Consider the following 19,181-nt stretch of genomic DNA (forward strand, 5'->3'; position numbering starts at 1 on the left):
GGCAGAGTGAGCCACAGGAGTGAGATGTGAAGCACCCTGCTTCCACTATAACTCAGATCCTGCAGTGAGAGGCAGAACTAATGCTGGGGGCCACCACCAAGCTGCTCCCATTGGCTGGGGCAGAAGGAAGCAAGGAAGAGAATTGCAGGCAGGGACGCTGAGAAAGAACCCCAGGCAAGCCTGTATTTACATATGTGATCCCATTTCATCCTTGCAGTAGCCTTAGGCAGTAGGTATTATTATTGCTATTTCACAGATGATAGGACAGATTTAGAAAGATTAAATAACTTGCCCCAGGTCACATAGTAACTGAGTGAGGGTTCCACCTCAGGTCTGACTAAATCCTGTAGTTTGCCATCTGAATTCACAGCTACCTGTAGGGGCAGAAAACTCTAAAGCCAAACATTTAATTCAAAGCGTTCCCGGGGTGGTGAGGCGGCAGAAGGAAAGGCAAACGCTTTTTGGAGGAAAACAACTTCAGGACCAGGCCTCAAAGAATTTCCAAGATAAGTTCCAAGAAAAATAAATAAGGTAATAGTTTTTTAAAAAATCCCAATATGCAAGGAACCAAGGCAATTCGAGCCAGCATTGGCAGAAACAGCGGACAAAAGAATCAGATTTGCAAAGACTGGATAGGGAGTTTAACCAACACAGATTATGAAATAATACTGAGTTAAGGGATGAGAGCCTTAAAAATATGAATAAGGAATAAGAGATTATAAAGAATGATCAGGCCGGGCGCGGTGGCTCACGCCTGTAATCCCAGCACTTTGGGAGGCCGAGGCGGGTGGATCATGAGGTCAAGAGATCAAGACCATCCTGGTCAACATGGTGAAACCCCGTCTCTACTAAAAATACAAAAAATTAGCTGGGCATGGTGGTGCGTGCCTATAATCCCGGCTACTCAGGAGGCTGAGGCAGGAGAATTGCCTGAACCCAGGAGGCAGAGGTTGCGGTGAGCCGAGATCGCGCCATTGCACTCCAGCCTGGGTAACAAGAGTGAAACTCCGTCTCAAAAAATAAATAAATAAATAAATAAATAAAGAAAGAAAGAAAGAAAGAAAGAAAGAAAGAATGATCAAGGAGATTTTTTTACTGTTTAATTTTTGTGGGTACATAGTAGGTTTAACCAAGAAGATCTTAAAAGAACCATCTAGAATTTCTAAAAATGAAAAATATAGGCCGGGCCCAGTGGCTCACACCTGTAATCCCAGCACTTTGGGAGGCCGAGGCAGATGGATCACTTGAGCCAAAGAATTTGAGATCAGCTTGAACAATATGGCAAAAACCTGTCTCTACAAGAAATAAAAAAAATTAGTGGGACATGGTAGCATGTGCCTGTAGTCCCAGTTACTTGGGAGGCTTAGGTGGGAGGATCACCTGAGCCCAGAGAGGTTGAGGCTGCAATGAGCCATGATCACACCACTGTACTCCAACTCTAGCCTGGGCCATGGAGTGAGACCCTGTCTCAAAAAAATAAAAATAAAGGAAGAAAAAAAAAATGTAACAGATTCAGATGTCTTTTTTTTTTCAAGAGACAAGGTCTCACTGTGTCACCCAGTCTGGAGTGCAATGGTGCGATCATAGCTCACTACAGCCTCAAACTCCTGGGCTCAAGGTATTCTCCCCCATCAGCCTCCCAAGTAGTTGGGACTATACAGGTGACACTATACCCAGCTAGGTCTAATATTTTGAACTGAATTTCCAGAAGGATACAATAGGAAGAATGGGAATGAAGCAACATTCAAAGAAATCATGGAGATGCCCACTCCCCCTAAACTGATCTATAAATGTAATACAATTCCAATAGAATTCTTGTCAGCTTTTTCCCAAGGAACCTGGCAAGCTGATTCTAAATTTTATATAGAAGAACAAAGATGCTCCTAGAGAAGAATAAAGTGAGAGAACTTGCAGTGCCATGATCAGCACTAATTATAAAGCTACAGTTGGCTCAGTACTAGAACAGGGACAGACTGTTGGACAACAAAAAGCCAAGCCCTGTAAAATATTTGAAGAGATTTATTCTGAGCCAAATGTGAGGACCATGACCTGTGATGCAGTCTCAGGAGGTTCTGAGAACATGCACCCAAGGTAGTTGGATTACAGCTTGGTTTGACATGTTTTAGGGAGACTTAAGACATCAATCATTACATGTGAGATATACATTGGGGTGGAAAGGCAGGACAACTTGAGGGGCGGGGACTTACAAGTCTTAGGTAGATTTAAAGATGTTCTGGTTGGCAATTGGTTGAAAGTGTTATTATCTTAAGTCCTGGAATCAACCGAAAGGAATATCTGGGTTAAGATAAGGAGTTGTGGATAAGATAAGAATAAGTTCTTATTATGTAGATGAAGTCTAATAGGTGGCCACCTTTAGAGGTCATGGTTCGCAAATGTTTCCCATTCAGACCCTTAACAGGTGCTAGATTTTTTAGCTAATCTCCTCAGGATCAGAGTCAGGTTGGAATTTGGTATGTTACTGGGAGCCTACTTTGTCAGTCCTAAGATCTCTGCTCTAATTTTTTTTTTTTTTTTTTTTTTTTGAGACAGACTCCCGCTCTGTCGTCCAGGCTGGAGTGCGATGGTGTGTTCTCGGCTCACTGCAACCTCTGCCTCCCAGGTGCAAGGGATTCTCTGCCTCAGCCTCCCGAGTAGCTGGGACTACAGACATGTACCACCATACCTAGCTAATTTTTGTATTTGTAGAAGAAACGAGGTTTCACCATGTTGCCAGGCTGATTTCAAACTCATGACCTCAGGTGATCCACCTGCCTCAACCTCCCAAAGTGCTGGGATTACAGATGTGAGCCACCATGCCTGGACTGCTTTAATGTTAATGCTGGTCAGTTGTACCTGAACTCCAAAGGGAGGAAAGTATAATGAGGCATGTCTGACTCCCCTTCCCGTAATGGCCTGGACTTGTTTTTCAGATTTCTTTGGAATCTCCTTGGCTGAGAAGAGGGGTCCATTCAGCTGGTTGGAGGACTTAGAATTTTATTTTTGGTATACAAGACAAATGGGCCAACAGAGGAGAACAGAGAATCCAGAAACAGACCCAGGTGTGCAAAGGAACTTGCTTATGGTGAGAAGGAACATTCCTGTTGGAGGTGGGAGGGGAAGATGAATTTGTGACAAATGATGCTGGGACTGTGATGTAAACATGAACTGAAATCCCCATCTCATACCAGCCACGCAAATCAAAACCAGGTTAATCGAAGGCTTAAGTATGAGGGACAGAAAGGAGACACTCAAGAAACTGAAGATTACAATTTCAGCCAGATATTTTCTAGGAAGTTTGGCCTGGAGGTGTTTATGCCTTGATCAAGGAAGTTGCTCCATTTCATGATTTCCCACCCCTTTTCTCTTTCATTTAGCATGGATGACCCCCTAATAAGAGCTTTGATCCACCAGGAGTCACAGTCATTACGCAGTGACTCCCTCAGGACCCCTGGGTGAGGGCTTCTGCCTCTTCCCTAAACAGCTGTTTAGCTTCAATGGCATTTTAACTTCTCGAGCTGATTCTATCGTTTCCCTGCCTCCCTCCTCTTTGCCAGATGTCACTTCTTATTTGTCTCTATCTGCTGATTCTAACATGGGGAGAGGTCAGGCCCAGCTCATGGGCCACTCCTAATCTGCCGAGGGTTGAGAAAGGGCACAACCAAGCTGTCAGCGCTGTCTACAAAAGAGGCTTCCCACAGAAGAAAGAGACCAGGCTTTGGAACTTAAAAATGTTCACCATGGCCGGGCGCGGTGGCTCAAGCCTGTAATCCCAGCACTTTGGGAGGCCGAGGCGGGTGGATCACGAGGTCAAGAGATCGAGACCATCCTGGTCAACATGGTGAAACCCCGTCTCTACTAATACAAAACATTAGCTGGGCATGGTGGCGTGTGCCTGTAATCCTAGCTACTCAGGAGGCTGAGGCAGGAGAATTTCCTGAACCCAGGAGGCGGAGGTTGCGGTGAGCCGAGATCGTGCCATTGCACTCCAGCCTGGGTAACAAGAGCAAAACTCCGTCTCAAAAAAAAAAAAGTTCACCATTTGGCCAGCATGGTGGCTGGCGCCTATAATCCCAGCACTTCGGGAAGCAGAGGTGGAAGGATCACTTAAGGCCATGAGGTCACAATCAGCCTGGGCAACAAAGTAAGATCCCTTATCTCTACAAAAACTAAAAAAATTAGCCAGGCGTGGTGACATGCACCTGTAGTCCCAGCTACTCAGGAGGCTGAGGTGGGAGGGTCGTTTGAGCCCAAGAGGTCAAGGCTGCAGTGAGCTATAACTGCACCACTGTACCCCAGCCTGGGTGACAGAGTGAGACCCTGTCTCTAAAATAAAAGTACATACATATGTATATACATACATACATACATACAAATAAGGTCAGACGCAGTGGCTCACACTGGTAATCCCAGCACTTTGGGAGGCCGATGCAGGTGAATCGCTTGAGTCTAGGAGTTCGAGATCAGTTTGGTCAATATGGCAAAACCCCATCTCTACTTATACAAAATTTACCCAGGCGTGGTGGCAGGAGCCTGTAATCCCAGCTATTCGGTAGGCTGAGGCAGGAGAATCGCTTGAACCCTGGAGGCAGAGGTTGTAGTGAGCCGAGATCATGTCACTGCACTCCAGCCTGGGCTACAGAGTGAGACTCCATCTCAAAAAAATAAAAAAAACCCAAAACAAAAACAAACAAAAAAATGAAATATTCATCTTTGGGCTATGTGCCCAACAAGTGAGGTTGCTGGACTGTGACTCCAAGGACACCTGAGCTGTAACTGTGTCCATGCATCTCATTCTCTCTAGAGAAGACTAAAGAACTGACCTTTAAAATAAACACAGCTCCATGGTGGCCCCTTTCAAAGTCCATACACGTGCCTGAGGAATGCTGCCTTGGCTGGCAAACCTCCCGAGCTCCCCCAGAACAGCCTTCAGGGTCCCCTCCTCACTACTCAACAGCAGCCACCTTTGCTAGCAGTCATTTCTACCCTTCTCCCCCACTAACGGGCACACTGTGAGTGAGCCTCTCCAAGTGACCCAGGATACAGCGGTGACAAACTCATCACCCTCCAGGTCGGGCCTCTGGGGCTGAAAATCTTAGAATGGGCTGGTGGGGAGCAGGGGGCAGGCAGGGTTAATGTAAGCTGACAGCCCCAGGAGCCCAACCATTGCCTACTCAGTCATCACTGCACCTCAGAGCCAGCAGAGGGCAGCCGCAGCACCTCTGGGCTGGTGTTGGCTCTCTTCATCAGTGGGTCAAACGCACAAAAATATCTCACCAAGTTCTCCGGGCCCAAGGGTAAGCATGTATAGGAGACATGCCCAGACGTTTGCAGCGCTACACATGGGTGCTTACAATCTTAGCCACAGATACGTACAAACACAGAAAAGGAAGTTTTTCATCTAAGTATGTGAACAAGTTGATGATAAACATATTAATTTCATTTACTTTCAAAGATAGCCGGGCATGGTGGTACATGCCTATAATCCCAGCTACTCAGGAGGCTGAGGCGGGAGAATCACTTGAACCTAGGAGGCGGAGGTTGTAGTGAGCTGAGATGGTGCCATTGCACTCCAGCCTGGGTGACAGAGCAGGACAACATGGCAAAAACCAGTCTCTACACAAATACAAAAATTAGCAGGCATGGTGGTGCACACCTGTAGTCCCATATGCGGGAGGCTGAGGCAGGAGAATCGCTTGAACTGAGATGGCGGAGGGTGTAGTGAGCCAAGATTACACCACTGCACTCCAGCCTGGGCCACGGAGACACTATGTCTCAAAAAAAAAAAAAAAAAAAAAAGTGTAGCCTGGCGCAGTGGCTCACGCCTGTAATCCCAGCATTTTGGGAGGCCAAGGCGTGTGGATCATGAGGTCAGGAGATCGAGACCATCCTGGCCAACATGATGAAATCCCGTCTCTACTAAAACGCAAAAAACTAGCCAAGCATGGTGGGGCATGCACCTGTAGTCCCAGCTACTTGGGAGGCTGAGACAGGGGAATCCCTTGAACTCTCTGGGAGGCAGAGGTTGTAGTGAGCTGAGATCGTGCCATTGCACTCCAGCCTGGTGACAGAGCAAGACTCTGTCTCAAAAAAAAAAAAAGAGTATAAAATTTAAAAACAAAAATAAGTGTGTATAATTATAATTTTTTAAAAATTTAATTATCCAGTCATTTAATTGTAATTAAAAAATTTTTTTTTGTAGAAATGGGGTCTCACCATGTTGCCCAGGCTGGTCTCAAACTCCTGGCTTCAAGTGATCCTCCTTCCTCAGCCTCCCAAAGCACTCAGCTGTAGAATTATATATATTAAAAAGACTGGAGGGCCAAGTACAGTGGCTCACACCTATAATCCCAGCACTTTGGGAGACTGAGGCGGGAGGATCACCTGAGCCCAGAAGGTGAAGGCTGCAGTGAGCTATGATTACGCCACTATACTCCAGACTGGGTGGCAGAGTAAGACCTGGTCTTTAAAGTAAAAAAATTAAAAGGCTGGAAGGATTTATATCAAAATGTAAACAGTGGTTATATTTCATTGGCAGTTACCAATGATTTCTTCTTGGCTTATATTTTCCAAGTTTTCTACAATAAGAACTTACTACTTTAATAATAAGAATAATACTATGAAAGTTGTTAGTAAAGAGGATACTTGGAGTTCTGGGGAGCAGTCACGGAAAAGTGGGAAGGGTGTGGGGAGCCGATGGTGGTGGTGACTCGCTAAGCCCACAGCCTGTAGGGTATCAGTCACTGACAGCTCCCGGCGGCTTTGCCCAGGGCCAGGGCAGCTCTGCCGGTTTTAGCAGCAGGAGCATTTAGTAGCATCTACTTACATCTCTACCTGTCCTAGACAAGCTTCAGGTCAAAGGCAGAGTAACAGAAATGGTCCCTGTTCTTCATGAAGCTGGCAAAGGTACACATCCTGCATGAGGAGGCAGCAGGGCAACACACCCACAAAAGCATGGGTTCCCAGGACTGTGGTGGCAGAGGACAGCAAAAGACATCTTTTTGTTTGCTTAAGCTTTTTTTTTTTTTTTTAATGGAGATGGGGGGGCGGTCTCTCTAAGTTGCCTCGGCTGGTCTCGAACTCCTGAGCTCAAGGGATCCTCCTGTCTCAACCTCCCAAAGTGCTAGGATTACAGTTGTGAGCCACCATGCCCCACCAACATTTGTGACTGAGCAGAGATTGTATGTGTCTGCGTATAGAGGCAAAGGCTAGGGTCCCAAAGGGTTGTCGGATCCCCCCCTTATTAGGATCTCCTGGGGTGCTGGTTCAAAAGACAGATTCTCGGGGCCCACCTTACACACAAGGAAACAGTTATAGAGCTGGGCTGGGGTATGTACTTGATCTGATTTAAGAAGCTATGTGTAAGGCCAGGTGCGGTGACTCATGCCTGTAATCCCACGCTGAGGTGGGTGGATCACTTGAAGTCAGGAGTTTGAGACCAGCCTGGCCAACATGACAAAATGCTGTCCCTACTAAAAATACAAAAATTAGCTGGGCATGGTGGTGGGCACCTGTAATCCCAGGCACTAGGGAGGCTGAGGCAGGAGAATCACTTGAACCCGGGAGGCAGAGGTTTCAGTGAGCCGAGACTGAGCCACTGCACTCCAGCCTGGGTGACAGAGCGAGATTCTGTTTCAAGGGAAAAAAAAAAAAAAAGACACACAGCAAAACAGGAGTGGGAATGGCATGCCCAGCCACACCTTAACAAAAACAGTTCAACACCTAATCCCCAGAGTTGCTGCTGGGAGCTGACTTGGAGAGGGAAGAGAGCGAGAGGGCAGCACGTCTGGGCTGGAGGAGGATAATGATGGTGGATGCTGTGGTTTGGCCTCGATAATGAATGGTGTCTGGTGATACCACCCCCAAGGGAGGGCCCCGAAAGGACAGTGGGAGACAGAACACTAAAGTCCTCTCCAAGTTGCCCAGAGCTGGTGTGCATCTATGAGTGTGTGACAGTGTGTGTGCGTGTGTGTTTACTCCCACTATTCGATTCACACTGCTGAATTCAGGATGGATACACGGAAGAGGAGATTCCAGAATGACAAGGAAGGATGGCAGATGCTGGCTGAATAGATCCCACTGCCCCACAAAGTACCTGGCCCAGCGAGGTTCTCAGCAAGTATCTGCTGAATTGGGAATGAAACTAATAAAGGCGCTATGAGCAGGTGGGGAGGCGTGGAGGAGTTACGGCTCACTGCAGCAGCGGGTAGGCAGCCAGAAGCAGGGGAGAGGTCTGAAGGGACACAAGTCAGGTGGCCCCTCCTTCACTTCTTGACCTCGGACCCCAGGAGATCATTATTATGACTTCAGGAACTGGAATAAGTGAGCTGCTGGGATGTGACACCAAATCTAAGACCAGCCAAGAGAGCAGAGGTTTCCCCCGTCAGGCCACCCAAGCCAGGAGACAGCCCTATTTACACCTGTGGCAATCCCCAAGCTGTTCCACACTCGGTTACCAAGTTCTGTCCCCAGGCCCTTACCCCAGGGATGGGGCCAACAGTGTCCTTCCCAGAAGTGCCGATTATGTGACAAGTCTGGGCTTGCTCAGGCTAGTGTGGGAGACAGGGCTCTCACATCAGGCTGGAAAAGGCAGGAACAAGAGCCTCCCTGTCCCAGCAGCCTGGCCAGCAAGCATCCTCTGGCCAGGATACAAACTCATATCTCTTCTTTCTCCCCTCCTACCCCAGCAGTCACAGCTGAAACACAGGTATTCTGAAGTGCCCCACCTGGCAGAGGGAAGAAGAGGTCAGGAAGAACACAGGGCCCCAGAAGAAGGATCAGCCCAGGTGGGGAGGGTGCAGCCAGGGGACAGGGAGCCCAGGTAATCCCTTCAGGAAGCGCGATATTTATAGTCAGACTTAGCCGAGATAACCCTCAGAGCCTGGGTAACTTTGAAGGGAAAGTGTTGGTCCAGCTGTGGTCAGCCGGGGCCTCCCACACTCTGGTATTTGGTGGCCTCTTTACAAGCCCGTGGACCTTTCCTCCTCATTCACTCCCTCAGGTGCCAGCTCAGGGAGGGAAAGAGGTGGAGCCAGTTGCTAAGTGACAGGCCAGGCTTCCTAACGGGCATCTCTGGGGGCACAGCGGGTCCCAGGTGGTCCTGAGCAGAGCTGAAGGATCAAGGCAGGGTGGCACCCCTGGGAGCCCTGTTCTCAGCTCTAGGATGATGCCCAGCCCAGGGCAACTGAAATTCTCTGCAATGATCTTTCTTGTCTGCCTGAGGCTGGGACCTCCTCCAGTTCATCTTCTGGGTCCTAGAGGCAGGGTCAACGCCTGGCATGCTGCACGGGCAAGTGAGATGGGCAGGCAGTTTAGGAAAAGGAAGAGGAGCTGGAGAGGGGAGGCACAGATCAGATGGGAGAGTAGACAGAGCTGCCTGCAAGAAACCCCTGCAAAGGGGGAACAGAGGACTATGTTTTGTGAACAAGCCTCCCTGAATAGGAAGAGGCAGGAAGAAAGAGAGTGGGTGGAGGTGGGAGTCCAGGAGGGACAAAACCAGTCACTGTGGTAGGTGGACAATGAGGAAACCTGCTGGAGGAGGAGGGCCCAGATCCTCTGTGGATTCTCTGTGGTCATGGAAGAGGCAAAAGTACAGCCAAGAGAAACAGACCCGCTCAAGGCCTTAGTGCCCAGGAAGCCACAGATACAGACAAGGGGGTACACATGCGTGAGGAGACAGGGCATGCTTTCACGGTGCTGCATACAACGTACACATTCACAGTGCCGGCCGCCTGGCTGGGCTCAGGGAGAGCAGGCCTTTTTTTGCTCTCTGGTCTGTGAGTCCAGCCTGGGGGCCCTGGCCACATCTGGCCAGGCTGGGGGAAGGGTGGTCTCCCAGAGCTGGGCACTGACCAGCCATTTCCTGACCCATCTCCGGAGGAAAACTGGCCTATCTGGTCTCGATTACAGAGCCCCTAAATCCTTAGGATCTAACTCTAGGGGTTTTGTTTGTTTTTTTGAGACACAGTCTTGCTCCGTTGCCCAGGCTGGAGTGCAGTGGCATGATCTTGGCTCACTGCAACCTCCACCTCCCAGCTTCAAGCTATTCTTCTGCCCATGCCTCCCAAGTAGCTGGGACTACAGGCATGTGTCACCATGGCTAATTTTTGTATTTTTAGTAGAGACGGGGTTTTGCCATGTTGGCCAAGCTGGTCTTAAACTCCTGGCCTCAAGTGATCTGCCTGCCTCGGCCTCCCAAAGTGTTGGGATTACAGGTGTGAGCGGCTGTGCCCAGCCTAACTCGAGGGTTCCATCCTGCCATGCCACTAACATATTTTCTGAGGCCGGTTTGGAGAGAATACTGTACTTCACAAGTGGAGTAGACACAGGTGTTTGGGAAATTACCGAACTTCCCCTTGTTTTAAATACCTGTGTTCCTTCCCTGTAGTCAACACACTCTCATCTTCACCACGTACTGATGTGTTTGCTCCCAAGTGCAGCCAGAGTCCTGGCTTGAACAGGAGCAGTTTCCGTGTTAGCAGCTCTGGAGCGAACCCTGATTACATGCGCTTTCTGGCAACTTGGATCATGGATAATTATGTATGCATAAAGAGACACTGTAGCCTCTCTCTGCAATCTGGCTACTCACATGTGGGCTTCAGAGGTGGACAGTAGGGGGTTCTCTTTGGCTGCTGACCACCTTTGTGACCATGGGCAGATGACCTCGTCATCCTAAGCTTTGGTGTTTCCATCTGTAAAAAGAGTACGTAACTCCCACCTCATGGGATTGCTGTAAGGATTAAGTGAGACCACTCTGCCCAGTGCTGAAAAGACAGTAGCTATTGTCATTGGTAACCAAGCCAAGTCAGTAATGCTTTTACCATTACACAATTAAAGGTTACCTTTTTTTTTTTCATAAAGTTGCTGTGATTTTGAAAACTGAAAACTCCTGCTGTAAGGATGTCTTGGTCTTTATTTCACAATGCAGGAGAATGCAGGGGTTAAATGAGGTCAAGCTCAACAAGGACAAAGAGTGGGCTTGATGGATGCCCGCCTCCCTGCGCTGGCTGCACAGTGTAGGGTCAGCACTTTTCCTGGGGCAGAAGAGGGAGGATGGTGGCTAATAAATAAAACAGGAACTCCCCAGAGGTCGCTAGAATGGGTCTCCTGTATATGGCTGGCTTCCTTTGCTACCTCAAGACTCCAGGAAAGGGAGGCAGGTCTTGGCCCACTGTGCCTTTCACTGCTGGACATAGCAGTCCAACCTCCCTCACAGCTGGCAAGGAGGAGGACCCCATGGGCACCAGCATGGCAGCCAGGTGCCTGGAAGCCGAACGGCACAGCCTGACTTCTGACTCTGGAACTCCATCCCACTGGGTATCAACTGCCATGAGTGCTCAGACATGCGCCACTCCAACGGGGCCTGTCCCCTAGAGTATGGCAGTCCTGAGGCTGGGAGTGACCTTAAAGTCCTCTGCCATAGCCATTTTAGTTTACAGACAAGGAAACTGAGGCTAAAAGGTGACGTGATTTGTCCCAGACCCGACGGCTGTTTCCCGAGAGAGAGAGAGAGAGAGAGAGAGAGAGAGAGAGAGAGAGAGAGAGAGAGAGTGTGTGTGTGTGTGTGTGTGTGTGTGGTGGTAGTGGGGCATGGTAGATTCTTTCTACCAAACTACCCTACCACCAGCGAAAGCTGAATTATAACTAGAATATGAAACTGTCAGGAGCTGAACGCACAGCTTGATGAATATGCCAATGGGAAAAGTAGCAAGGAAAACACGCAGCAGGAGCAAGGCGGGAGGCGCCACAAACCTTCCAGTTCCCACTAGAGAGGAACAGAATCTACAAGCTGAGCCCTCTCAGGACAGCTGGGCCAGTGCCATCCACACCTGACTGTGTACCCTAGGCTCCTGTGAGCTTTTTTTTTTTTTTCCCCTGAAACAAGGTCTCACTCTGTCGCCCAGGCTGGAGTGCAGTGGGTGATCAGACTCACTGCAACCTCGATCTCCTGGCCTCAAATAATCCTCCCACCTCAGCTTCCCCAGTAGCTGGGACTACAGGTATGCACCACCACATTCGGCTAAGTTTTTTGATGTTTAGGAGAGATGAGGTCTCTCAATGTTGGCCAGGCTGGTCTCGAACTCCTGGGCTCAAGTGATCTGCCCACTTCAGCTTCCCAAAGTGCTGGAACTACAGGTGTGAGCCACCATGCCTGGCCCTCCTGTGGCTTGACAGAAACACACAGCTAGGCACCAGCTCAAGACTCCAATTCAGCATGGCTCGTTTGGAGCTCAGTTATGGAGACCCACCTACTACCCCACAGTAACCCCAGCTGGGGGCAATTCAGCCTCTGTGCACTTCCTGAGCTGAGGTGCTCACCATGCCGCAAAGAAGCCTATTCCATTGTTGGATGAATCTAATGGTTAGAAAGTTAATAGTGGCCAGGTGTGGTGGCTCATGCCTGTAATCCCAGTAATTTGGGAGGTCAAGGTGGGCAAATCTCTTGAGGTTAGGAGTTTGAGACCAGCCTGGCCAACATGGTGAAACCCCATCTCTACTAAAAATACAAAAATTAGCCAGGCGTGGTGGCATGCACCTGTAGTCCCAGCTTCTTGGGGGGCTGAGGCTGCAGTGAGCTGAGATCATGCCACTGCACTCCAGACTGGGCGACAGAGTAAGACTCTGTCTCAAAAAAAAAAAATAAAGTAAGTTAATAGTAATTATAGTTACCCTTTACTGAGCTACATGGCAGGCCTAGAACAGACACACCGGCGCTGAAGGCACAGGCTCTGTCCTCAGGCAGACCTGGGAGCTCCATCATTAATTAATGAACTAAGTGACCTTGGGCAAATGCCTTAAGCTTTCTAGTCTCTTCTGGGAGGTAAGGAGTGTTCTCAGCCACACATCTAAGGGAGATTAGGGGAACTGAAGATACACACAAATATAATCAAGATTATCCATAATAAATCACCTAACACATATATGTTATATAGAATTACACATAATAAATCACCTGACAGCCCAAGCTACATCCTAGCACCAAGCCCCACAGGCTCTTGCTTAAGACACAGACACACAGATAGACACACACACACAAACACACACACCCCCCCCCCCCAGCCCTATGCTTACTACAGAGTAGCGAGTAGGTCTTTTTTTTTTTTTTTAACTTTTTTAGAGATGGGGGTCTCGCTGTGTTGACCAGGTTGGTTTCAAACTCCTGGCCCCAAGTGATCCTCTCATCTTGGCCTCCTAAAGTGCTAGGATTCCAGATGTGAGCCACCGTGCTTGGCTGGAGAGTAGGTACTTATTACTGTCATCAAACAGTTGGCCCTTGAACAACATGGGTTTGAATTTTCTTCCACCTCTGCCACTGAGACAGCAAGACCAACCCCTCCCTTTCCTCCTCCTTGCTCTACTCAACATGAAGACAAAGACTTTTATGGTTATCCACTTCAACTTAATGAATAGTAAATATGTTTTCTCTTATGATTTTATTTATTTATTTTCTTTTTTTTTCTTATTTCTTTTTTTACTACTCTGCACTTAATTGGTAAGATATTTTATTTATTTATTATTTAAAGACAGGGTCTCACTATGTTGCCCAGGCTGGTTTCAAACTCCTCGGCTCAAGTGATCTGCCTCGGCCTCCCAAAGTGTTGGGATTACAGGCATGAGCCACTGCACCAGGCCATGATTTGCTTAATAACATTTATTTTTTTCTCTAGCTTACTTGATTATAAGAATACAGTATATAATTCACATAACATACAAAATATATGTTAATCAACTGTTCATGTTATTAGCAAGGCTTCTGGTCAAAACCAGCCTATCAGTAGCTAAGTTTTTGGGGAGCTGAAAGTTTGATATGGATTTTTCCACTGCACGGGGGTCAGCATTCCTAACCCTGCATTGTTCAAGAGCCAACTGCAGTTGCTTTTGTCATTATTATTAACATTATTATTTTGATCTGAAATCCATCTGCTCCACTCTCTGGAAAAACAGAACAAGTTGCAGCCTCTTCAATGGCGTTATCTGACACTTTTCTACTCTCCAGGCTGAACATCCCCTCCCACGGTTTCTCCAGATTCCGTTTTTTTTTTTTTTTTTTTTTTTTTTTTGAGACAGAGTCTTGTTCTTGTCGCCCAGACTGAAGTGCAATGGCATGATCTCGGCTCACTGCAACCTCCACCTTCCAGGTTCGAGCAATTCTCTTGCCTCAGCCTCCTGAGTAGCTGGGATTACAGGTACCCACCACCACACCTGGCTATTTTTGTATTTTAAAATTATTTTTTAGTAGATACGGGGTTTCACCATGTTGGCCAGCCTGGTCTCAAACTCCTGACCTCAGGTAATCTGCCTGCCTCGGCCTCCCAAAGTGCTGGGATTACAGGCATGAGCTACTGAGCCAGGCCTTTCTCCAGATTCTCTGGCATCTCACTCATCCTCGTCTCAACTAACCTAACAGTCCAAGTGTAGCCCATCCAGCGCCAGGCCCCACCGGGCTCCCGCATACTCCATCTGAGCACCAGCCCCCTGCTCCGCAGCAAACACTACAGCAAGTCTGCCCACAACTGTTGGGGCTGGAGCTAGAAAAGACTCCATAATTTTCATGATTTTCACCCTGGTTGTGGCTCCTAATTCTGGCAAGCCCTATAGTTCATTTAGTCCACACCCCAGCAGCAGGCTCTAGGCTACTGTCTTTCTGTCTTTCAGGTCTGTGTCTTCAGTGGGGTGAACTTGGGGTCAGAAGACCTGGGTCCATTTCCATCAGGTCCTGCTGTGTGACCCAGGGCACAGGGCTTCCTCTCTCCAAGCACATCTGCCAAATGCGAATGCCACTCATCAGTCTCCCTTACAGAGATGCCAAAACACTCCGGGGAGTTTCTGTGCAAAGCATGAGGTGCACACACAGATGCTCAACTCCCGAAAAGATGGGAACCCCATATTTTCAAGGCTCACCCACTCCTTCATGTGGCACAGCTCAGGACCACAGCACTGGGCTTGTGGATCAACAGAGAAGCATGTTCATTCTCCTCCCAAGCCAGGCTCAGGCCATGCAGGCAGCTGTGCCTGACTCATTCCTTCCCCTTCCTCCTCTTTGGCTCATGACTCACCAGCGCTGTCAGGCCGGCATCCTCCCTGGTTTCCTTCCCAAGCCATGCCTGGTCAGGATGCAGGACTGAAGCCCTCTTCCCACCAGGCGCCCCCCTCTCCCCATGTGTCTCTTCTGACCCTCGGGGTCCACATCACACTCCAGGGTGACTGTTCCTTGGGTGTTGTGCTATCCTTGCAACTTCACTGTCACCTCCAGGAGAGCAGGCTCTTGAGAGGCAATCCAGTGGGGTCTACCAAAAACGCGGTTGCCTGGGACCTGCCCCCTGGGATTCCGACTTCCTTGCTCTGGAGTCTGGGAACAGCAGAAAGGTTTAAAAGCTCTCTAGGTGATTCCAACATAAGGCCAGGGCCGAGAAGTGCTGATCTAGAACCAGGTTGCCCAGCAGGCTGGCTGCTTTGGCTGGGTTTAATGAGGCCTCTGGAAGGTCTGGCAGGGTGCTGGAGGAGAGCCCTATGCCTGCCTGAGGCTGACCGTATGGACAGCCCTTATAGCCAGGCTGGTCAAAAGGCAAGAAGGAGATGGCTCAAGGGACCCTCTGTTTGGGGAAACCCCGCTGTCCTGCCCAGAGGATAATCCCACTTTGTAGAAAAGAGTCAGACAGCCCAGGACTGCTACCTTCCTCTCCTTACCTCACCTCCTGACTAAACTCAGCCTGGGGCCTGGTCTTTCCTGCCCAATGTGGCCAGTGACCAGACACCCTCTTTGGTGGGGACATGAGGACCTCTTTCTCCAGGGCCAAGCCACAGCCCTCCGGATAGAAAATGAGCAGCTCCAAGGCAAGGGGATGAGTGAGAGAGCAGAGGGAGGTGGTCCTGTTTCCTAAGAAACCCCCCTACTCCCTCCCCTGCTGCTCTGGGCACAAAGAAGGGAAAAACCTGACTCATCAGTGCTAGTGTGACTCACAGGCCAACAAAACTGACTTGCCAGACTGGTCGGGAGGGGAACCTGCTGCTCCCACCATAACCTGGGGCCGTGGACAGGTAAAGCCCATCCCTCCACCCCTTGGGCTGCTAGAGGACACATCCTGCCCAACACCAGCTGCCAGGTCTGGGTGGCGGGCTCGGTTGGGGCACCTCCCTCAGCCTGGCCCCCAACTGGAACAGCCACAGCTGCTTCAGGAACTTATTAGCGAGTGGCAGGGCTGGGAGGGAAGACAACTCAGAGGCTTTGGAACATAGAGAGGTGGCTTTAAGAATGAAAAGGAGGCTGGGATTCGGCTGCTCCAGGTCATACTTGTCAGGGGGTGGGGTTGGGAGGTAGACCCAGGTCCTCTCTGATTCTTTTACTTGAGATGGAGTTTCGCTCTTGTCATCCAGGCTGGAGTACAATGGCTCAATCTTGGCTCACTACAACCTCCGCCTCCCTAGTACAAGTGATTCTCCTGCCTCAGCCTCCCAAGTAGCTAGGATTACAGGCGCCTACCACCATACCTGGCTAATTTTTGTATTTTTAGTAGAGACGGGGTTTCACCATGTTGGTCAGGCTGGTCTCAAACTCCTGACCTCAGGTGATCCACCTGCCTCGGCCTCCCAAAGTTCTGGGATTACAGGCGTGAGCCACCTCACCTGGCTTTTATTTTTTTTATTTTTTGGGAGACAGGGTCTTGCTCTGTCATCCAGGCTGGAGTGCAATGGTGCGATCATGGCTTACTGCAGCTTTGACCTCCTGTGCTCAAGCAATCCTCCCATCTCAGCCATCCAAAGTAGCCGAGACTATAGGCATGTATCACCACGCCTGGCTAATTTTTTAATTTTTTGTAGAGATGGGGTCTACCTGTGTTGCCCAGGCTGGTCTTAAATTCCTGGGCTCAAGCAATCCTCCTGCCTCAGCCTCTCAAAGTGCTGGGATTATAGGCATAAGCCATTGTGCCTGGCAAGAAATTATTTTACAAACTTGATTTCACTTAATCCTTGTGGCAACCCTGTGTGGCAAATATGACTGCTGCCCTTTTACAGATGAGGACACTGAGGCAATGACAGGAATCTAGTGAGCGGTTTCAGGTTCTCTCACTCCTAGCCCGATGCCTGTTCCAGACTCCGTCCTGCCTACCAGCTCTCCAGGGCAGAGACCAACCCCTGGTGGACACACACAGCTGACAGGCAGAGAAGCAGCACTGCCTCCAGCCCAGGACACAAGGTCTAGCTGACACCACTGAGCAGTCCTACTCTGTCGCCCACACAGCCTGGCTGGGGTCTAAGCCACATGCTCTCTCCAGAAATTGACTTGGCATGTCTGCCAAGTGTCTGCCTCCATGCCAGGCTGTGAGTTCCTCAAGGCAGCACGTGGTCTCCTTTGTGCTGACGTCTAGATGACCAGCTCCTAGCCTAGAACTCGATAAGCAGTACCGGTCGGTAGCCAGAAGCCTCAGATGCCAGACCTGAGGTAGAACCCTGGCTTTGCCACTTATGTGCACGACTTAGGCATGTTATTCAACCTCTGAGAACTTCAGTTTCTGTATCTAGAAAATGGGGATAATAACTATACCTTACAGGAGTACCATGAGCATTACAGTAATAAGAATGACATTAACAAGAACTGTTAACATGTATTAAGTGCTTATCATATGGCAGGCACTCTTCTAAACACTTCATATGTATTAAATCATCTAATCCAAAGGCCATGCAGCTGGGTGGTGGGCTGGCTCTGGAGCTCCCATCCTGACCCCTACAAGATACCGTGTCTCCTGAGTGTCAAGGGCCTGGTAGGTCATAAGTGCTCGGAACATGGGAGGGATTCTAGCTGATGCTCAGGAAGCAGTTCTAAAATGAATCAATGAATGAACCTCTTTCCATCTAATTTCATTTCCAACACTTAATAACGAGTCCTATTCTGTGTACAGTCTAGCTGAGTTATTTGAAGTTTCTGCAAAATATAAAGCAAAAACCCACAAAACAGCGTGAAAAAAACAAGACTGCAGTGAACAGAGCCTCCTCGCTCCTTCTGCAGGAGGGGTAACAGGATCCAGATTTCTGGAGGAGAGGCAATGACCCCAACCCTGGGTGCCATGCCCCGCCCCCTTCCTCAGAGAAGGTTCCACATGGGAGGTGGCAGTCCCTCAGGAAAGGGGGTGGAAATGGTCAGAGGCTTTGGCTACATCCAGCCCTCTGGGGGTGTTGTGTGGAAGGGCCTCATGGGCTGCAAAGGCACCCCAGCTATTTGATTTGGCAATGCTTGAGGAGGTGGATCTGGAAGGAAGGGAGCTAACAGTGACGGAGCAGCCTGTAGGAGTTGGCCCTGGCGTCTACGCAGGGAGCAGGGAGAGGCAGGGTCTCCTGTCCTCCCATATATCACATTCCCAGCCTCCTGCCAGGCCATAAGAGCAGGACCCCCAACTAAACAAAGAGAGGTTCTCCTCATCCAGCCCCACTTCCCCCCATTCAGGCTGTCCCCTCCTCTAAGAAAGGCTTGAGGGAATAGGCAGGTGAGGCCTGGTTTGGGTGTTAACAACAAGTCTTGAACTTTTTTTTAAACAGCAAAAAAATTTTTTTTTTGTTTTTTTTTTTTTTGAGATCGGGCCTCTCTCTCTGTCACCCAGGCTGGAGTGCAGTGGCACAATCACAGCTCACTGCAGCCTCGACCTCCTGGGCTCAAGCGATCCTCCTACCTTAGCCTCCTGAGTAGCTGGGACCACAGGTGTGCATCACAACATCCAGCTAATTTTTAAATTTTTGTAGAGAAAGAGTCTCTCCCTTTGTTGTCCATGCTGGTCCTAAACTCCTGGGCTCAAGTGATCCTCCTGCCTTAGCTCCCTAAAGGGCTGGGATTCCAGGTGTGAGCCACTGCTCCCAGCCCAAAACTCTTTTTTCAAAGAGTGAAAACCTTTGAAAGAAACCTATCTGAGGCAGATAAAGTGGAGCTGTTCGGGGTTAGGGTTGTTGTTCACCTGCCCATCCCTCCTGACACCTCCAGAAACCCCAGGCTCCAGAGGACATGTGAGCTCCTACTTGGCACTGCCCAACCCAGGCCTCTTGGAGAAACCCGCTTGTGCTGTCAGACAACCTTCACTCCCTGGGCAGCACCCAACTCAACTGCCTGAACTGGGACACCTCAGGCCCAGGACAACAGGAGCACTGCCAGGCATGGCCCTGATGCACCACGTGACCTGGGCAGGTCTTCTCCCTGGGGC

At 49.4% G+C, this 19,181-nt stretch overlaps 1 protein-coding gene across 2 annotated transcripts in view; it reads right to left on the minus strand.

The window, feature by feature from the left end:
• The window catches only part of UBTD1 (ubiquitin domain containing 1), a 62,105-nt gene that overhangs the window by 4,148 nt on the left and 38,776 nt on the right, over nt 1-19,181 (minus strand). The window lies entirely within an intron of this gene.

The sequence above is a fragment of the Aotus nancymaae genome, unplaced genomic scaffold (genome assembly GCF_030222135.1).
Source record: "Aotus nancymaae isolate 86718 unplaced genomic scaffold, 86718_ANA_hifiasm-v0.15.2.pri h1tg000010l, whole genome shotgun sequence".
Taxonomy (NCBI): domain Eukaryota; kingdom Metazoa; phylum Chordata; class Mammalia; order Primates; family Aotidae; genus Aotus; species Aotus nancymaae.